We start from the raw sequence: 18,365 nt of genomic DNA, 5'->3' as shown, positions 1-18,365 counted from the left end.
GGTTAGCAAGGAGCAGCCAGGCCAAGCAGTGCAGCCAGGGACCCACACCACTGCGTCCACCAGCCCCACCCTGTCCTATCTGTTTGCGCCTCCCACAGCTGGGCCGCACACAGCCCCTGGTGACAGGGAATCAGGCTAGGGGATGGAGAGGGAGAGGGCTGGGAGGAGATGGCGGGGGTAGATGCTGGCCCAGGAGCAGGCCCAGTCCTGTCCATTCCCGGGCACTTCCCAAGCCTTGTCCTCTGCATCTTCAGCATCTAAGAAGTGGGGCCTCTCCAGATCTAGGGATGTGTGGAGGAGGACTCCGGGGACCCAGCAGGATGGTGTGTGGTTTCCTAGTGGAAGAGGGTGATGGGTGATGCGAGGAGTTGCTTCAAGGTTCCCTGGTTTCTGTGAATGGTGTATCTTACAGGCTGGATTACCTGGATGTAAACTCCGCCTCAATAAAGTTGTTCCTGCACTTGCTTCTCAATCACCACATCTGCCTACCTTACCACTACTTTTTGCTGTATGCCGCCATGCAGCTACCCGCACAGAGCCATCCAGAAAAGGCCTGGTACTGCAGAGGTCAGCAGCAACCAAACTGAACAGTGAGTTCAAATGCAAGAGGCCATGAAGGAGCACCAGGAGGGGAAGCTCTGCACTACAGAGTCGAGGCCTGGAGGAGAAGTAGAGGCAGGAGGTAGATAGGGAGGGAAGCACTCAGAGGGACAGGGTGGGGTGTACTCAATGGGACTCAGAAAAAAAAAATCACTGCATGGGAGGGACTCCAAGACAGACGGAAAGAGAAGGAGATCTAGGTAACATGGATAGGGAGGGGGTCCATACCACATAGGAGACAGAAGGGGCTGAATGGCACATGGGAAACAGGAGGAGCTAACATGACACATGGAGAAGAGCTCCTGGATGAGTGACACGTGTTTAAGTGACATATGTGGGAGGGGGACACCAGAGTACATGGCAGGGAAGGAGGGCTTGATGGCACAGTGACAGGAAGGCCTCAAATGGGACACACAGGAGAGAGAAGGGCTTCCATGATGCATGGAAGACAAGTGAGGTGCCAAGACACATGTGACAAAGGGTCTCAAAGAGCAATACGGGGGAAGGGGCAGGGTCTTAACATGACACATGGGAGAGAGAAGGGGTACAAGTTGACATATGGGAGATTGGAGGAGTCTCGATATGACGCATGGAGAGAGGTGGGGTCTATACATAACACATGGAAGAAAGAAAGGATCTAAATGTGACAGATAGGAGAAGAGGGGTCTAAATGTGAAATATGGGGAAGAAGAAGGGTCTAAATGTGACACAGCAGAGTGGTAGATTGAAACGTGAAACATAGAGAGGGTCTAAATGTGACACATGGTAGAGAAGAGGGGTCTCAATGTACTACACATGAGGTAGGAGGGGTCTAAGGGTAAGACATAAAGAGAGGAGGGTCTAAAGATGACACATTGAGACAAGAGGAGGGCATAAATATAACATATAGTAGTGAGGATGGCTCTAAATCTGACATATATTAGAGAGGAGGGGTCTATTGTGACACAGGGAGTGGAAAGGTCTCATTGTGAGACACAAAGGTCTAAAGGTGAGAGGACTGTAAATACGGCACAACATGGGAGAGAAGAAGAGTCTAACGGTAGCACATGGAGAGAAAAGGGGTGTAAAGGTGAAACATGGAGAGAGGAGGGGTCTAAGTGTGAGACATGGAGAGAGGGTGGGTCTAAAGGTGACACATGGAGAGAGGATGGGTCTAAAGGTGACACATGGAGAGGAGAGGCTCAACATGACATATATCATAAAGGAGGGGTCTAATGTGACACATGGAGAGAGGAGAGGTGTAAATGTGACACACAGGAGAGAGGAGGGGTTTAGAGGTGACACATGGTGTGAGGAGGGGGTCTTAATATGTTACATAATAGAGAGGAGAGGTCTAAATATACACATAGGAGAGAAGAGGCATGTAAATGTGACACATGGGGAGGGGAGGGGTCTAAGTGTGAGACATAAAGAGAGGATGGGCCTAAAAGTGACACATGGAGAGAGGAGGGGCTAAATATGACACATGGAGAGAAGAGGGGCTAAACATGACATATGGAGAGAGGAGGAGCTAAATATGACACATGGAGAGAGGAGGGGCTAAACGTGACACATGGAGAGAGGAGGGGCTAAATGTGACACATGGAGAGGGGAGGGGCTAAATGTGACATGGAGAGAGGAGGGGCTAAACGTGACACATGGAGAGAGGAGGGGGGTCTAAATCTGACATACATTAGAGAGGAGGGGTCTAATGTGACACATGGAGTGGAGAGTCTCAGAGTAAGACACGAAGGTCTAAAGGTGACACATCAAAACAGAGGACTAAATATGGCACAACATGGGAGAGAAGAAGATCTAACGATAGCACATGGAGAGAAAAGGGGTGTAAATGTGACACATGGAGAGAGGAGCTAAAAGTGACATGGAGAGAGGAGGGGCTAAATGTGACACATGGAGAGAGGAGGGGCTAAACATGACACATGAAGAGAGGAGGGGCTAAACGTGACACATGGAGAGAGGAGGGGCTAAACGTGACACATGGAGAGAGGAGGGGCTAAACGTGACACATGGAGAGAGGAGGGCTAAATGTGACATATATTATAGAGCAGTGGTCTAATGTGACACATGAAAGAGAGGAGAGGTGTAAATGTGACACATGGAGAGAGGAGGGGCTAAATGTGACACATGGAGACAGGAGGGGCTAAAAGTGACACATGGAGAGAGGAGGGGCTAAACATGACACATGAAGAGAGGAGGGGCTAAACGTGACACATGGAGAGAGGAGGGGCTAAACGTGACACATGGAGAGAGGAGGGGCTAAATGTGACACATGGAGAGAGGAGGGCTAAATGTGACATATATTATAGAGCAGTGGTCTAATGTGACACATGAAAGAGAGGAGAGGTGTAAATGTGACACATGGAGAGAGGAGGGGCTAAATGTGACACATGGAGAGAGGAGGGGCTGAACGTGACACATGGAGAGAGGAGGGGCTGAACGTGACACATGGAGAGAGGAGGGGCTAAACATGACACATGGAGAGAGGAGGTGTAAATGGGACATATATTATAGAGGAGGGGTCTAATGTGACACACGAGAGAGAGGAGAAGTGTAAATGTGACACATGGAGAGAAGAGGGGCTAAAAGTGACATGGAGAGAGGAGGGGCTAAACATTACACATGGAGAGAGGAGGGGCTAAACATTACACATGGAGAGAGGAGGGGCTAAACGTGACACCTGGAGAGAGGAGGGGCTAAATATTACACATGGAGAGAGTAGGGGCTAAACATGACATGGAGAGAGGAGGGGCTAAACATTACACATGGGAGAGAGTAGGGGCTAAATATGACACATGGAGAGAGGAGGGGCTAAATGTGACACATGGAGAGAGGAGGGCCTAAATATTACACATGGGAGAGAGTAGGGGCTAAATATGACACATGGAGAGAGGAGGGGCTAAATATGACACGTGGGAGAGAAGAGGGGCTAAATATGACACATGGGAGAGAGGAGGGGCTAAATATGACACATGGAGAGAGGAGGGGCTAAATATGACACATGGGAGAGAGGAGGGGCTAAATATGACACCTGGAGAGAGGAGGGGCTAAACATGACATGGAGAGAGGAGGTGTAAATGTGACATATATTATAGAGGAGGGGTCTAATGTGACACACGAGAGAGAGGAGAAGTGTAAATGTGACACATGGAGAGAGGAGGGGCTAAACATGACATGGAGAGAGGAGAGGCTAAATGTGACACATGGAGAGAGGAGGGGCTAAACGTGACACATGGAGAGAGGAGGGGCTAAACGTGACACTTGGAGAGAGGAGGGGCTAAACATGACATGGAGAGAGGAGGGCTAAATGTGACATATATTATAGAGGAGGGGTCTAATGTGACACACGAGAGAGAGGAGAAGTGTAAATGTGACACATGGAGAGAGGAGGGGCTAAACATGACATGGAGAGAGGAGAGGCTAAATGTGACACATGGAGAGAGGAGGGGCTAAATATGACACATGGGAGAGAAGAGGGGCTAAATATGACACATGGGAGAGAGGAGGGGCTAAACATGACACCTGGAGAGAGGAGGGGCTAAACATCACATGGAGAGAGGAGGGGCTAAACATGACACATGGAGAGAGGAGGGGCTAAATATTACACATGGAGAGAGGAGGGGCTAAACATGACACATGGAGAGAGGAGGTGTAATTGTGACATATATTATAGAGGAGGGGTCTAATGTGACACACGAGAGAGAGAAGTGTAAATGTGACACATGGAGAGAAGAGGGGCTAAAAGTGACACATGGAGAGAGGAGGGGCTAAACATGACACATGGAGAGAGGAGGGGCTAAAAGTGACACATGGAGAGAGGAGGGGCTAAACGTGACACCTGGAGAGAGGAGGGGCTAAATATTACACATGGGGAGAGGAGGGACTAAATATTACACATGGAGAGAGTAGGGGCTAAACATGACATGGAGAGAGGAGGGGCTAAACATTACACATGGGAGAGAGTAGGGGCTAAATGTGACACATGGAGAGAGGAGGGGCTAAATATGACACATGGAGAGAGGGGGGGCTAAATATGACACATGGGAGAGAGGAGGGGCTAAACATGACATGGAGAGAGGAGGTGTAAATGTGACATATATTATAGAGGAGGGGTCTAATGTGACACACGAGAGAGAGGAGAAGTGTAAATGTGACACATGGAGAGAGGAGGGGCTAAACATGACATGGAGAGAGGAGAGGCTAAATCTGACACATGGAGAGAGGAGGGGCTAAATGTGACACATGGAGAGAGGAGGGGCTAAATCTGACACATGGAGAGAGGAGGGGCTAAACGTGACACCTGGAGAGAGGAGGGGCTAAACATCACATGGAGAGAGGAGGGGCTAAATGTGACACATGGAGAGAGGAGGGCTAAATGTGACATATAAAGGAGAGGTCTAATATGACACATGGGAGAGAGGAGAGGTGTAAATGTGACACATGGAGAGAGGAGGGGCTAAACGTGACACATGGAGAGAGGAGGGGCTAAACGTGACACATGGAGAGAGGAGGGGCTAAACGTGACACATGGAGAGAGGAGGGGCTAAACGTGACACATGGAGAGAGGAGGGGCTAAACGTGACACATGGAGAGAGGAGGGGCTAAACGTGACACATGGAGAGAGGAGGGGCTAAATATTACACATGGAGAGAGGAGGGGCTAAACATGACACATGGAGAGAGGAGGGGCTAAAAGTGACACATGGAGAGAGGAGGGGCTAAACATTACACATGGGAGAGAGTAGGGGCTAAATGTGACACATGGAGAGAGGAGGGGCTAAATATGACACATGGGAGAGAGTAGGGGCTAAATGTGACACATGGAGAGAGGAGGGGCTAAATATGACACATGGGAGAGAGGAGGGGCTAAACATGACATGGAGAGAGGAGGTGTAAATGTGACATATATTATAGAGGAGGGGTCTAATGTGACACACGAGAGAGAGAAGTGTAAATGTGACACATGGAGAGAGGAGGGGGCTAAACATGACATGGAGAGAGGAGAGGCTAAATGTGACACATGGAGAGAGGAGGGGCTAAATGTGACACATGGAGAGAGGAGGGGCTAAATATGACACATGGGAGAGAAGAGGGGCTAAACATGACACATGGGAGAGAGGAGGGGCTAAATATGACACATGGGAGAGAAGAGGGGCTAAACATGACACCTGGAGAGAGGAGGGGCTAAACATCACATGGAGAGAGGAGGGGCTAAACATGACACATGGAGAGAGGAGGGGCTAAACGTGACACTTGGAGAGAGGAGGGGCTAAACATGACATGGAAAGAGGAGGGCTAAATGTGACATATAAAGGAGAGGTCTAATATGACACATGGGAGAGAGGAGAGGTGTAAATGTGACACATGGAGAGAGGAGGGGCTAAGCATGTGAATGAAAGAGCGGCCTCAAGGGGCTAGAAATGCTCTGTGAGACCAAGGAGGGGAGGGAAGACTCTTGTGACGGGGAGGGGGGGTAGTATGACAACTGGGGCAGACACATGCCCACATGACACCTGAGCGTGTCCTAGGACGAGGGGGAGAAACAGCTGCCCAGGGTGGCAGTGTGACACGTGAAGTGGGGATGAGCTCTGAATGACACATGCCTACGTGAGGGGCTGGGAGTAGCAGGCGTGGGGGAAAGGGGCTCTGTGTGACACACAGCCTTGGTGACAGGCAGGTGGGGGGAGACACAGGGAAGGCAGAGGGGCCTAGGGGCTTGCGCAGTGAGGGACTGGGTGTGACATGCGTGGAGGGGTATGGATGGAACGTGGGAGACACCGACACGAGGGAGGGGAAGGGGTCAGCAGTACCTGAGAGAATGAGGACGGTCCCTGCGGGCTCAGGAGGGAGGTGACACAAAGATGGGACAGGGGCTCCCTGCTTGTGGCAGGGAAGGAGGAATGTATGTGGCATGTGGGAAGGGAGAAATACATGGGGGGGGTGTGGAGAGGACATGTGACAATTCAGTGGAGCAGGGGCTCTAAATGAACAGAGTAGACTGGATAGGACGCAGGGTGGTCAGGACATCAAGTGCTCAGTGTGTGTGTGTCGGGCGAGGAGGGAGGGAGTGTTCCTCACGTGAGATGGCATGGGGCAAGGGCTCTGACATGGCAGCAGAGCATGAGGGTCCCATACTGTGACACGGGGGGGAGGGGCTTGTGGCACTTGTATGGGGAAGGAGCTTTTTGGAGGGTACTGGGCCAAGTGGGACCTTTTCTTGTGACACATCAGTGGGGGAGGGGCTCAGTATGACAGGGGGATGAGGGAGAGGCTGGGGGGGAAATACAGGTAGGGGACACCGGTGACAAGATGGAGGGAAGACTCTACACGTCACAGGGGGAGGAGAGGGAGGCCTGGTGCAACACACATTGAGGAGCAGTGCCAGGAGGGGTGTAGAGAGAACACACTATGTGTGTATGGGGGGGGTCTGTGTGGGACCAGTGTGACACACAGGGAGCAAGGCATGCAACGCACAGGGGAGGAGAGGGCCTGACACAACACAGCCAGAGGCCAGCGTGGAGCGTGCAAGGTGTGACACATGGTGGGAGGGGAAGGAGTGTGACACATGTGAGAAGTGATCTGTGTGGCTCCTCTGACAGCACTCCAATTCCTATATGAATCAAACAGCCCTACAAGTTCACAGCCACCCAGGCACAATCCACACCACAACCCATCCCAAACAGCCCCCCCTCCCCTAAAACCACCATGGCCGCCTCACAGAGTGCACGTTGGCCTCAGAGATGCCCAAATCCACCCTTCCCACCACCTCCCCAGGCTTCACCAATACACAGCAGCCCAGACCTGGGAAACTTCCAAAATGTTATTTGAAAACCAATACACAGGCAAGCACAAACATTAACAACAGAAGAATGCCCATCCTCATCCACCATCACTTCAGAGCCCCCAAACGCACAGTTAATAGATCAAGGACCTCCCCCCTCCCACCACCACCACACACAAAGTGGACAGCCAGAGGTCTACCCCCAGGTCGGGGTTTAGAGTGCCAAGGGGCAGGACTCTGGCAGTAGGCCCGCGCCCCTCTCCCCTAGCCCTGCTAGCAGGGCACTCTGTGCAGCCGGGTCCCCGTGCAGTCCCAGCCTGGGCTCTCCTGCTGTCCAGCGGCTCACGTGAGGGTCGTGGGGGGCCATGTCCATGTACACGATGCCTGGCACAGGGCCTGGCACACAGTAGACCTTCACCAAGTGTGCAACTGAATGAATGAAAGCCTACCATGTACAAGGCCCTGGGGGCCAGAAGGAGGCCCGAAGCGAGGATGATGGAGGTGAGGTGGGTGATGGAGACTGGGCAGGCCAGAGATGAGATGCTGGACCCAGATGACAGAGGTTGGATGGAGGCGGGCAGCCATGATGAGGACATCCATGGGAACAGACGTGCATGAGATGGACCCCCCGCCCCCTTCCCAAGAGTTAGGCAGCAGGTGCCTTGGGCCTGGAAACCTCAGAGGGTCCAGGTGGGGCACAGAGCCAGCCCACTCCTCCTGTCCCACCCACTGGCACAGGGGACATCACTCCTGTGAAACACTCAGAGGATCGGAGGGCCTGAGAGTCTGCCAGGGAGAACAGGAAATACCCTGAAGAGGTCTTGCAAATCTCTCTATACATGCCCCATAACACACCATTGAAGAGATGCTACTGATGGAACACTCCAATAAGAACAGACTACCCCGTACTACACGGCCCCTCCTCAGCCCGTTCCCCATGTGTTTGTTTATGCCAGCGCTGAGCGTTGAACTCAAGCCGCATGCTCACTTAGCTTTTTCCACTTGAGGTTGTTGATGCATCACTTGAGCCACTGGCAATCACTTGAGCTATTTGGCAATTATTGGGAGATGAATCTCTTGGACCCTCCATCTCAGCCTGCTAAGTAGTTAGGATTACAGGCGTGAGCCACGGGCATGCAGCTCCAGCCAGTTTTAATCTGGCCATAAAACTTCCACATCAAGTTGCAATGATTTGGTCCCAGAGTGTCACCCTGTAACAGAATCTGTGACCTCTATGTCCAAAAGTCACCTAAAGGGACATAAAGCTTATTTGAACTAGTGTGCTCCACACCTCCGTGGCAAACCCATCAGGCTAAACACCTCCTCAGATACACTCCAGGGTCACTGGTGACCCTTTCCAAGTTAGTATGTTCACACAGCAACCCAGAAGATGAGCATGTCACCATGGAGGCAGAGCGAAGGAGGGCGTGCCTCCACTGCGAGGGACTGACCTGGAGGCCCGGGTGGCACGGCGGCTCGGCAGAGTGTGCAGGAGGCTCCGCTTCATCTGGATGCGAGGCTCTGAGGATGGGGTGGCACCCCCATCTGGTCCTGAGGTTCCCAGGCCAGCATCCTAGGGCATCAGAACCCTGGGCGGCCACTGGGGAGGCCACAGAGGTGTGCAGATGGGCACAGGACCCATCTGTGTCTGGTGAGGAATTGGGGGCTGAGTGGGGGCTGATCAGAACACAAAGGGTGTGGACATGGGGGACACCTTCAGGACACATGAGGAGAAGCTGGACAGAGCTGGGCAGGGGGACATGGGGTGGGCGGTGGAGAGGCACCCATTCGTGGCAGGAGCTCAGGAAGCCTTTGCTGCTTTAGCAGGAAGAGACTTGGGAAGGGGAAGGGGTAACCACACGCCTACCCTTGTGGTGGCTGTGGACACAGAGAGCCTGGTGTGTCCAGGGGGGGGATCGTGATAGGGTCAGTCTGGAGGAGGTAGGCCTGGGGGCAAAAATGAGTGTGGAGAGGGAAAGAGCCCAGGGTGTCTGGGTAAGGGAGGGAGTCATTGTTTCTTCTCATTCCCAGACTCAGGCATGCGCACACATGTGCAGACTCACAAACAAGCTCAGACAGCACCAGCACACTCATACACACATGCATGCCTGTGCCAGCACACCCATGTACACACACATGCATACAGGCCAGGACCCTTGGTCCTAACGTGGCCTAGAGTCTATGGGAGTCCATTCCCTCCACCCCACACCTACCAGGTGCTGGAGCTGTGCAGGAGACGGGAGTAGAGGGATGCTCTAGCTACAGGCAGAGGGTCTCAGGGACAGCACCTGGGCTGTGGAGGTGACAGGAGCCCTGGGGGCCGTCATGCCCAACTCTTAGGGGTCCTACGCAATTCTAAGTAAAGGGAGGCAAGTCCCAGGTTAGCCCACGAACCCCATTCCTCAGAGTTAGATCTGGGGGTGCACTGGAGACTGAGATACACGGGGGGACCTTCCTCACAGCAGTCCATGAACCCCAGTCCTGAGAGACTCAGATAGGAGGGGTACAGTAGTCCCATTCCCCTCTGGACATCTGAGAAACCATACTTGCTCGTGGCCTCACTCTGTGCCCAGGGTCTCTGTGCTGAAGCCTGGCCCACTCACTCCTTGCACTCACTCCTTGCACTCACACCTTGCACTCGCACCTTCACCAGCAGCCAGCACCACTCACACGAATAAAGTGCTTGGTAAAGTGCAGGTATATAAGCAACACTCCAGAACATCCTGTCGAGCCCACCCCCGCCCTGCAGCCCCCTCTCCCGGGAAGGGGCCCAGGCTCAGGGCCACCCTGGGGGACAGACCTGCCTGTACCCAGTCCAGTGGACCCAGCTTGCTTCCTGGCTACTCCACAGTAGTGACACACAATGTGCCAGCACACAGTAGGTGCTGGGAAGGTGCGTGGGGAGCTGAACTAAGCTGGCCCCAAACATCCATGCTCCCCCAGGGAAGGCTGCATGGACGGGAAAGACACTGGATTTTGGTCACTAGAACATAGCAATGGTTCCATGGATCTCTCCTCCCTGCACTTAGCCTGACTCTCGCAGGCAACTAGCTGCAGGCCTGGCCTCTACTCTGACACCCTGCTCTCCTGACACCCCTCTGCCCATCTGCTCACTAGCAGGAATGGCCTCTGCAAGGGGCACGCTCTGGGTGCCAATGCCATGTCACCCTATGGGAAGGGGAGGCATGGATGTGGGAGATTGACAATGCCATCTAGGAAGTAGGGGGGTATCCAGAAGCCACAGCTCCTGTGATGGTGGCACTGGGACCCCTCCACGTAAGGGGCACCATGGACAGTCCCTCCCATGCCACCCAACCACCTTGTTCCACTCCAGTGGCACCAAAACATCCTCTCTGTTCCCCCAAATCCACCACAGTGCTGGGGGTGTCGGGGAATCGGGCCCTGCTCAGCCCCTCTGGCTCTTTTCACTTAGTGGCCAAAACTCACAAAGCTCACCATACCTTGGGGTCAGTGCTCTGGAGGTCACCACCTGACCCCACATCCTATGGCCCACTGAGGCCAGGGGACCCCACACTTCCTGCAGAAGGTTCCTCCCACAGGCTGAAGAACAGTCATGGGGAAACTGAGGCCTGGGCAGGGGGAAGCGGGCAGAGTCAGACAAACTAGGCCTATTACTCAGACTCTCGGACAGGGAAAGACTGGGTATTACTCTTTGACTTCTTTCCTCCCCTCCACTTCCCCTCCTCTTTTCTCAATTCAATGGCACCACTGAGAATGGAACCCAGGGCCTTTGGCACAGACCAGCCAAACAAACTACCATTCAGTCCCACCCCAAGCCTCTAACCTCTCTTCCTAAAGTCAAGGCTGCCGCCTACCAATCTACAACTTCTCCCCGTCCTAATAGTGAACACCCCTTGGCTGCTTCTTCCGAGGCTTCTACCCACGGCGACGACTCGATGGAGCAGATTTCATATTCTTCACAAACTTCACAAGCTGGGCTCACCCATTTGGCATTTGACTTCAGAATCTGTTTTGGCAACATCCAGGAAATTGGCAATGAGTCTAAAAACTGCTGGTTCTTGGAAATCTCTCAGAATAACTTGGCCAAATGAGAGCAAGGCGTGGGTGAGGGCGACGGCTTCTTCTTCTCCTCCTCCTCCTCCTCCTCCTCCTCCTCCTCCTCCTCCTCCTCCTCTTCCTCCTCCTCCTCTTCCTCCTCCTCCTCCTCCTCCTTCTTCTCCTTCTTCTTCCTCCTCCTCCTCCTCCTCTTCCTCCTCCTCCTCCTCTTCTTCCTCCTCCTCCTCCTCTTCTTCCTCCTCCTCTTCCTTCTTCCTCCTCCTCCTCTTCCTTCTTCCCTCCTCCTCCTCCTCCTCCTCCTCCTCCTCCTCCTCCTCCTCTTCTTCTATGCAGAGCTCCAGTTTCTCATAAAAGTAGTCCTTGTGTGCAAGGTCTTAAATTCAAATGAATTTCCAGGAACTAACAACAAGATGATGTTGGCATCGTTAGGGTGTCTTTTTTCAAGAATTCTACCTAGTTGTTCCTTTTCCTTCCAGCTCTAGTTGAACAAAGGAAGTCATTTTCTGAGCTGTGGTACTGAAAAACTAGGTAGGAACAGGCTGAGATCAAAGTGAGCTCCTCCAGAGACCCCAGACTACAGCATTTAGAGTTCACACACACAAAATAACAATGTCAACATTTGGCCACATCTGTCCATGACATTCTTATGGTTTCTGAGCAAAGTCAATGATTTTTTTTGGCTTTATATCTTGAACAGGAAAAAAGACTGGATCTGAAAAACTAGAACATGGCCCTTCCATCTTTAATGGTCTTCTCTCAAGCTCAGTGGATAGTTTTGTGTCAATCAAGTTCCTGGAGGTCAAGAGATACCATCTTAGCACAGGAAGCAGTGCTCCCCACAACTTGTGCTCCAGCAAGAGTCTACGGTCCACCTATGGCGAGTCACCACTACAACGGCCTCCCCGTCTCCCTCAGTCTGAGCCTGCGTGAACACGTAGGGTTCTATGAGTAAGCAATCAGATCTGACCGCCCCGAGGTCGTGGCTTCACACCAGCCTGGTGAGTGGGCGTTTAGTACCTCCACTGGGTGAGGAGCTAAGCCGCAGAAACTGGCTTGGGTTACATTCCAGGGTCCAGCCAACTTGGCAGTCCTGTGGGGTCAAGGCTGGTAGGTGGCCAGCGTTGAGTCCAGCACAACTGAAAGGCATAAGACAGTGCTAGAATCCAGTGTTAGATGCTCATGCACCGGTGTGGTGGGAAAAGCCTGCAATGTACTTTGGCTCCTCATACGGTCCTTCCTCCTCACCCGAGAGCCTCCTCTACATGTCACCTTGTGTAGCAGGTTAGCATGCTGTGTGACGCACTGCACAGAGTCCTATGTCCTGTCCATTCTCAAGTCAAGCTCTGCCACATCCAGCCTTACCCAGACCAGCCCATTCTCTGCAGGTCTTCTCATTTTCTTCACCAACACTGGATCTAGGGTTTTAGCTCCACAAGAGGAAGAAGTTTGCTCTTTCTGGATGTCAGAGCTTCATGAGGGTTTAAGAGTCCCACCTCCAGATTATCAGCGGAAGACCTCATCTGAGCTTCACAACGGTTGGAGGCAGTAACGGCTGCAGAACGTCAGAACAAGTCCGTCTCTGTGGTCATCTGAGCTTCACCAGAGGCTGGAGATGGTGCCCTGCTCAAGAACATCAAACAGCCCTCTCGCTGTGGACCTCTGAGCTTCAAGGCTGGAGATGCAGACTCAGCTCTAGCACTGCAAACAGGCTGCTACTTTTAGACAGGAAAGTTTCAGAGAGCTTGAGGCGGGAGCATTTTCTCTAAAACATTAGAAATGTAAGCTTCCTCAGAGGCTCTAAAATAGACCATATTCTGGCTATCTGCACGTCAGAGGCTAGAAATGGAGACTCCACTCTAGAAAATCAAGGAGTTCTTTTCTTTTCAGATTCCTGAGCATCATCAAAGTCTGGAAACAGAGTCTCAGTGCTAGGACATCACAGTATCTCTTGTGGAGAAGTGAGCTTAGCAGAGGCCTGAAGCTGGAGTCCTAGCTTTAGAATCTCAAGTCTCTCTTCCTAGCTATCTGAGCTCCACCAGGGACTAAGGCTGGATAGAAGGTCCCTCTTTCAGAACCTCTGGACTTCATCACAGGCTGATGGATGGTGTCCTGGCTATTAGACATAAATAGGTTCTTCTTTCTGGACATATGAGCTTCATGGAGGCAGCCATCTTAGCTCTGAAGATAAAGGAAGTCTCTTTCCAGCCACACAAGCTTCAGCAAAGACTGAGGTAGAGTCTCGGCTATAAGACATCAAAGAGGTTCACCTTTCTGGACATGTGAACATCACAGAGGCTGAAACGGGAGTCCTATCTCTGTAACATCAAGGAAGTCTCGCCGGATGGACATCAGAGCTTCATCTGAGGCTGAAGCCAGAGATCCAGCTCTAAACATCAGGAAAAGCCCCTCTTTCTCAACACGTGGGCTTCCTCAAAGGCTGAACATAAAGTCTCAGACATTAAACAGAGACCTCTAGCTGGACGTGTTGCTTCCCAGAGGCTTAAAAATGGTTCTAGACCATCAGCGTAGTTTCTAGAGACTCTCAGGCTCATCAAAGGCTCTCAAATATCAAACAGGTCCATCTTACTGAAGAGCTGAGCTTTGTAGAAGTAGAAATGGCGTCTGACTACAGAAGTCTCTTTCTAGCCACCTGAACTTCAGCAAAACCTGCAAGTAGAGTCTCAGTCTAAAATGTGAAAGAGGTCTATCTTTCTGGATCACTGGCTTTCGCTGGAAATTGAAGGTATAGTCCTGGCTTTAGAATAGCAAAGAAATATCTCTCTTTCTGTACATTTAAGTCTCAAAAACTGCAGGTGGAAGCCGAGTCCTACCACGTGAAAGAGGCTGCTCTCTCTGGACATCTGATCTTGACCAAAGGCTGGACGTGGAGGTTGAATTCTGAAACCTCACAAAGGACCCTCATTCTAGACATCATGGAGACTGGAGCCTGACTCAGCTCTAAACAGTCACAGAGTTCTTTGTTTGGGTATTTGAGCGTCACTGATGGGTAGGGATGTTCTGGGTCTGGTCATCGAGGAAAGTGGTCTGTCTTTTGCCAGAGTCTGGACAGGGAATTTGAAACCCAGAATGGCAAGGACAACCTCCTTCTGGACATCTGAGCTTCACTGAACACTGGAGCCACATTTCTTGCTGTCACATGTTAAATAAGTCCTCTTTTTAGACATCTGAACTTCATCAAAGGCTAGAGGTTAAGACCTGGTTCTAGTTCCTCAAGAGGCCTTTCTTTTGGAACATTTGAGTTTTGCCAGAGCCTGAAGCAAGAGTCTAAGCTCTAGAATATATAGGACTCTCTTTCTGGAGGTGTGAGTCTCATCAGAAGCTGAAGTTGAGGACTCATTGCTGGGTCCAAGGATGTTCAGGGCTGAGTCTGGATGTTCAGGGCTTTTCAAGGCTGGAGATGGACTATCACGTGGGTTCTTCCTTCTGGATGCCTAAGCTTCATCAGAGACTGGTCCTAGAGGGCCCACTTGTAAGTTCAAGTTCTGTCAGAGTCCCTGCTCTGGAATGTCAAGGAGGTCTCTTTTTCTAGACATCTTAGCTTTTCTTTATCTGAGTTTTCCTCAGATGCCAGATCTCAAGTCACAGTTCTGGAACATGAGCAGAAGACCTGTTCTAGAGATGTGGGCATCACTGGAGCCTCTGCTCACTGTGTGCAGGACTCTGCTGGCTCTTGGGAGTGGAATAGTCTAGGTGAAGCACACTCTTCCTCTCTGGGCCGTTGTGTGTACTGTGGCTCAGCTCTGCAGCAATCTGTGTCCATCTTCATCTGTGGCTGAGGTAGTTACCCAGGCTGGGCTGTGGCTTGGCCACTGAGCTGGCTCTTTCTCTCAGCCAAGAGGCCATGCTCTCCGTACACTGACTGCTGGACTGTTCTGCACATCTCCCAAAATACTTCTCTATACGAGGGACAGGGAAGGAGAGACAAAGGAGGAAAGAAGGAGAAGAGAAAGGAGGAGGAAAAGCACTGGGAAGGGGAGGGGGGACGAAGAAAGAAGAGAAGAAGAGGGAGGAGGAGGAGGAAGGAGAGTAGGGGAGCAGGTCATGGTGGCAGCGGTGGTGGTGGTGGCTCGAGGAAGCCGCTGTGGTGGTGATGGCGGTAGCTGTGGTTGCAGGCTGTGGTGGTGCCCAGGCTGGCAGCTGTGGTGGCCAAGGAAGCAGCTTTGTGGTGGTTGTGGCACTGGTGACCAGCTTCCAGAGAAGAGGAGAGGTGTTCCTGCCATCTACTCCAGCGAAGCAAGCCCTGGTTCACCTAGGTGAACTACTCTGGCCTGCCTCAGGTGAGGCTTGGCCACCCTACCCTTGCTTTCCCTGTTGGCTCACCCCTGCAGCTCAGCCAGCATGGCTGTGGCTGAGCAGGAGTGGGTCTGAGACTCTCCACACAAAGGCCTGCTCAGGAACCAGGCCATGATATGGCCCAGAGAATGGAGAGGAGACAGAGGAGGAAGAGGACTCAAGCTGTGACACAGTCCTCCCAGGGCTCTGCAGAACAGAGCCCAGAGCCCCCTCAGCCACCTAGCCTGACCTCCTCCATCTCCTGATCTAGGAACCTGAGAAGGGGCCAGGCCACTGCCTGACTTCTCATCAAGCATGGGGGCTCCATGAGGCAACCTGGCTCCAGACAACCCGTCCGAATAGCCGAGTGCCTGCAGAACAACACACGTGACTCTGTGGATCTGCTCCAGCCCCCCACCACACTGCAAGAGAAAAGACCTCCCCCCAAGATGGCACAGCCACCATTTTACCCACCCTCAGATTAGGAGCACATTCGTGACGGCTTTGGTGAACACAAGAAGCATTTATTGGGAGCACCACGGGCGCGCAGGCCCTGGGCCCCAGAACCATATTGCAGAAGCCTCACAACATCCCTGTGAGGTAGGTGTCCCAGCCCAACGCAGAGGTGTGACAACACACACAGCAGCTCTCGCAGTAAGCCTCGGGGTTCCGGCCCACACGCCGGGACCCCGGGTCAGCACAGTTCAACAGTCAGAGGTGGGGCTCTACTCAAGGGAGGCCCCCAGTCCATGGTCTTGGGTCCGGCCTGTCCAGCGGGAACATGCGCTAGACATCCCCGGGGCTGTGGAAGCTGAGAGGGATACAGCTGCTGATGAACCACACCTGCTCCGGCCCCCACCCGAACAAGACTGCTCATGCACTGGGCCGGCAGGGGGGCAGACGAAGGCCTGGCCTCTGGACAGTCACGGGAAGCACCCAGCCCTCAGCTCCTGCCCTCTCCAGTTCAGCCTCAGGTACACTAGTCAGTCCATTCCCTAGTACCAATGGTGCTTAGCTGCCTCCTCCCTCCTCCTCCTCCTCCTCCACCTCCTCCTCCTCCTCCTCCTCCTCCTCCTCCTCCTCCTCCACCTCCTCCTCCTCCACCACCTCCTCCTCCTCCTCCACCTCCTCCACCACCTCCTCCTCCTCCTCCACCTCCTCCTCCTCCTCCTCCTCCTCCTCCTCCTCCTCCTCCTCTCAGGAGGCTGAGATCTGAGGATCATTGTTCAGAGCAAAGTTCACAAGATGCTGGTCTCCAAATTTGCATCAAAAGTCCAAAATGGAACTATAGCTCATGTAGTAGAGCACTAGTCTTGAGTTAAAAAAAACTAAAGGGCAGAGCCCAGGCCCTGAATTCAAAAAAAAAGAAAAAGAAAGAAAAAAATACACTATAATAAAAATAAAAAAGCAAACTCTTCACTTGAGGAGGCAACAAGACACATGGAAGTGACCTAAGAGGCAGCCAACACACACCACACTCACAAAATGTCATGGCAAATGCAAAACCACTCAACACTAACAAAAATATACAAAATAGATATATATATATAAAGCAAACCGCTGGGTGCAATCCTAGCTACCTAAGAGGCTGAGCTCTAAGGGCTGCTGTTCAAAGCTACCCTGAGCAGACAAGTCCACATGGCCCTCATCTCCCACAAAAAGCCAAAAGTGAAGATGTGGCTCCAGTAGTAGAGTGCCAGCCTTGGGCCAAAAAAAAAAAAGCCAAGTGAGAGCACAAGGCCCCGAGTTCAAGCCTCAGTACAAGCAGAAAAATAAAAATAAAACTTCTAAAAAACAAAAACTTAGAAGCGACCCCCCCCCCCGCCCTCCTCTCCCAGAGCGGGCTGGGTGCTGCCCCATGGCCCTCCAGTTTTCCCAGGCCTCGCGGGCACCAGCCACATTGGGGTGCCCTCCAGCGTCGGGACACGCTGGCCCCTTCCCGTGAGCCCCCTTCCCACCAGGGCAGAGCCCAGGACAACCGCATGCCAGATAAACAAACCAAGCATTTATTATCACATGAACAGTCTCATTAGATCACACGATGACCATGCCAGGAAGATACAACCATTTCCAGGTTAGAGGTGAGCAAACCTGCCCGAGGCCACGCGGTCAGTAAAGGGCTCCGGGGTCCCACATCCAGACCCTGCCATGGCCAGCGCGCAGTGGACGGGGACGCACAGAGCTGGCACTGGGGCTCACACGGACTCCCATTTCTACAGGTAGGAAACTGAGGCTTAAAGGCTTCTAGTCACTTTCCTAACACTCACGGACTAACCCCTCCCCCTGGGACCTCACCCCTGGGAACCTTCCTCTCTACCCCCCCACACCCCCACCCTCCTCTATCAGAGAGGTGGTTATCTTTTTCCTCCTGTCTCCCTTGTGGGGCACAGCGCCAGTGACCTAATGGGGACAGGGCACCTACACACTAACTACCTACGCTTCCCGGGAAAGGCTTTTTCCACCCCTACCACAGGCCCTTGGGAGCCCAGAGGCAAAACCCCCTGGGCTTCCAAGGGTGACGGTCCATGGCAAGGACGGAAAAAGCAGTGTGGAGGGGGCCTGGGGCGAGGGAGGGGAGGGAGGGGAGGGAGGGGAGGACAACGTGGGCCTAGGCCCCTCTCGGGGCAGCAGGCGACCTCAGCCTACGACCTGGAAGG

At 52.7% G+C, this 18,365-nt stretch overlaps 1 protein-coding gene across 2 annotated transcripts in view; it reads right to left on the bottom strand.

Annotated features, from left to right (window-relative positions):
- Window positions 1-16,211: 16,211 nt before the first annotated feature.
- Window positions 16,212-18,365, bottom strand: part of LOC150054919 (uncharacterized) — a 29,718-nt gene continuing 27,564 nt past the window's right edge. For both annotated transcript variants that reach the window (XR_016537607.1, XR_016537610.1), the window contains exon 10: window positions 16,212-16,519. The gene's annotated coding sequence lies outside the window, so the exon portion shown is untranslated. The remainder of the gene's footprint in view (window positions 16,520-18,365) is intronic.

The sequence above is a fragment of the Megascapheus bottae genome, chromosome 14, assembly GCF_031878675.1.
Source record: "Megascapheus bottae isolate mThoBot1 chromosome 14, mThoBot2.hap1, whole genome shotgun sequence".
Lineage (NCBI taxonomy): Eukaryota > Metazoa > Chordata > Mammalia > Rodentia > Geomyidae > Megascapheus > Megascapheus bottae.
This window is presented reverse-complemented; position numbering and strand designations above follow the sequence as displayed.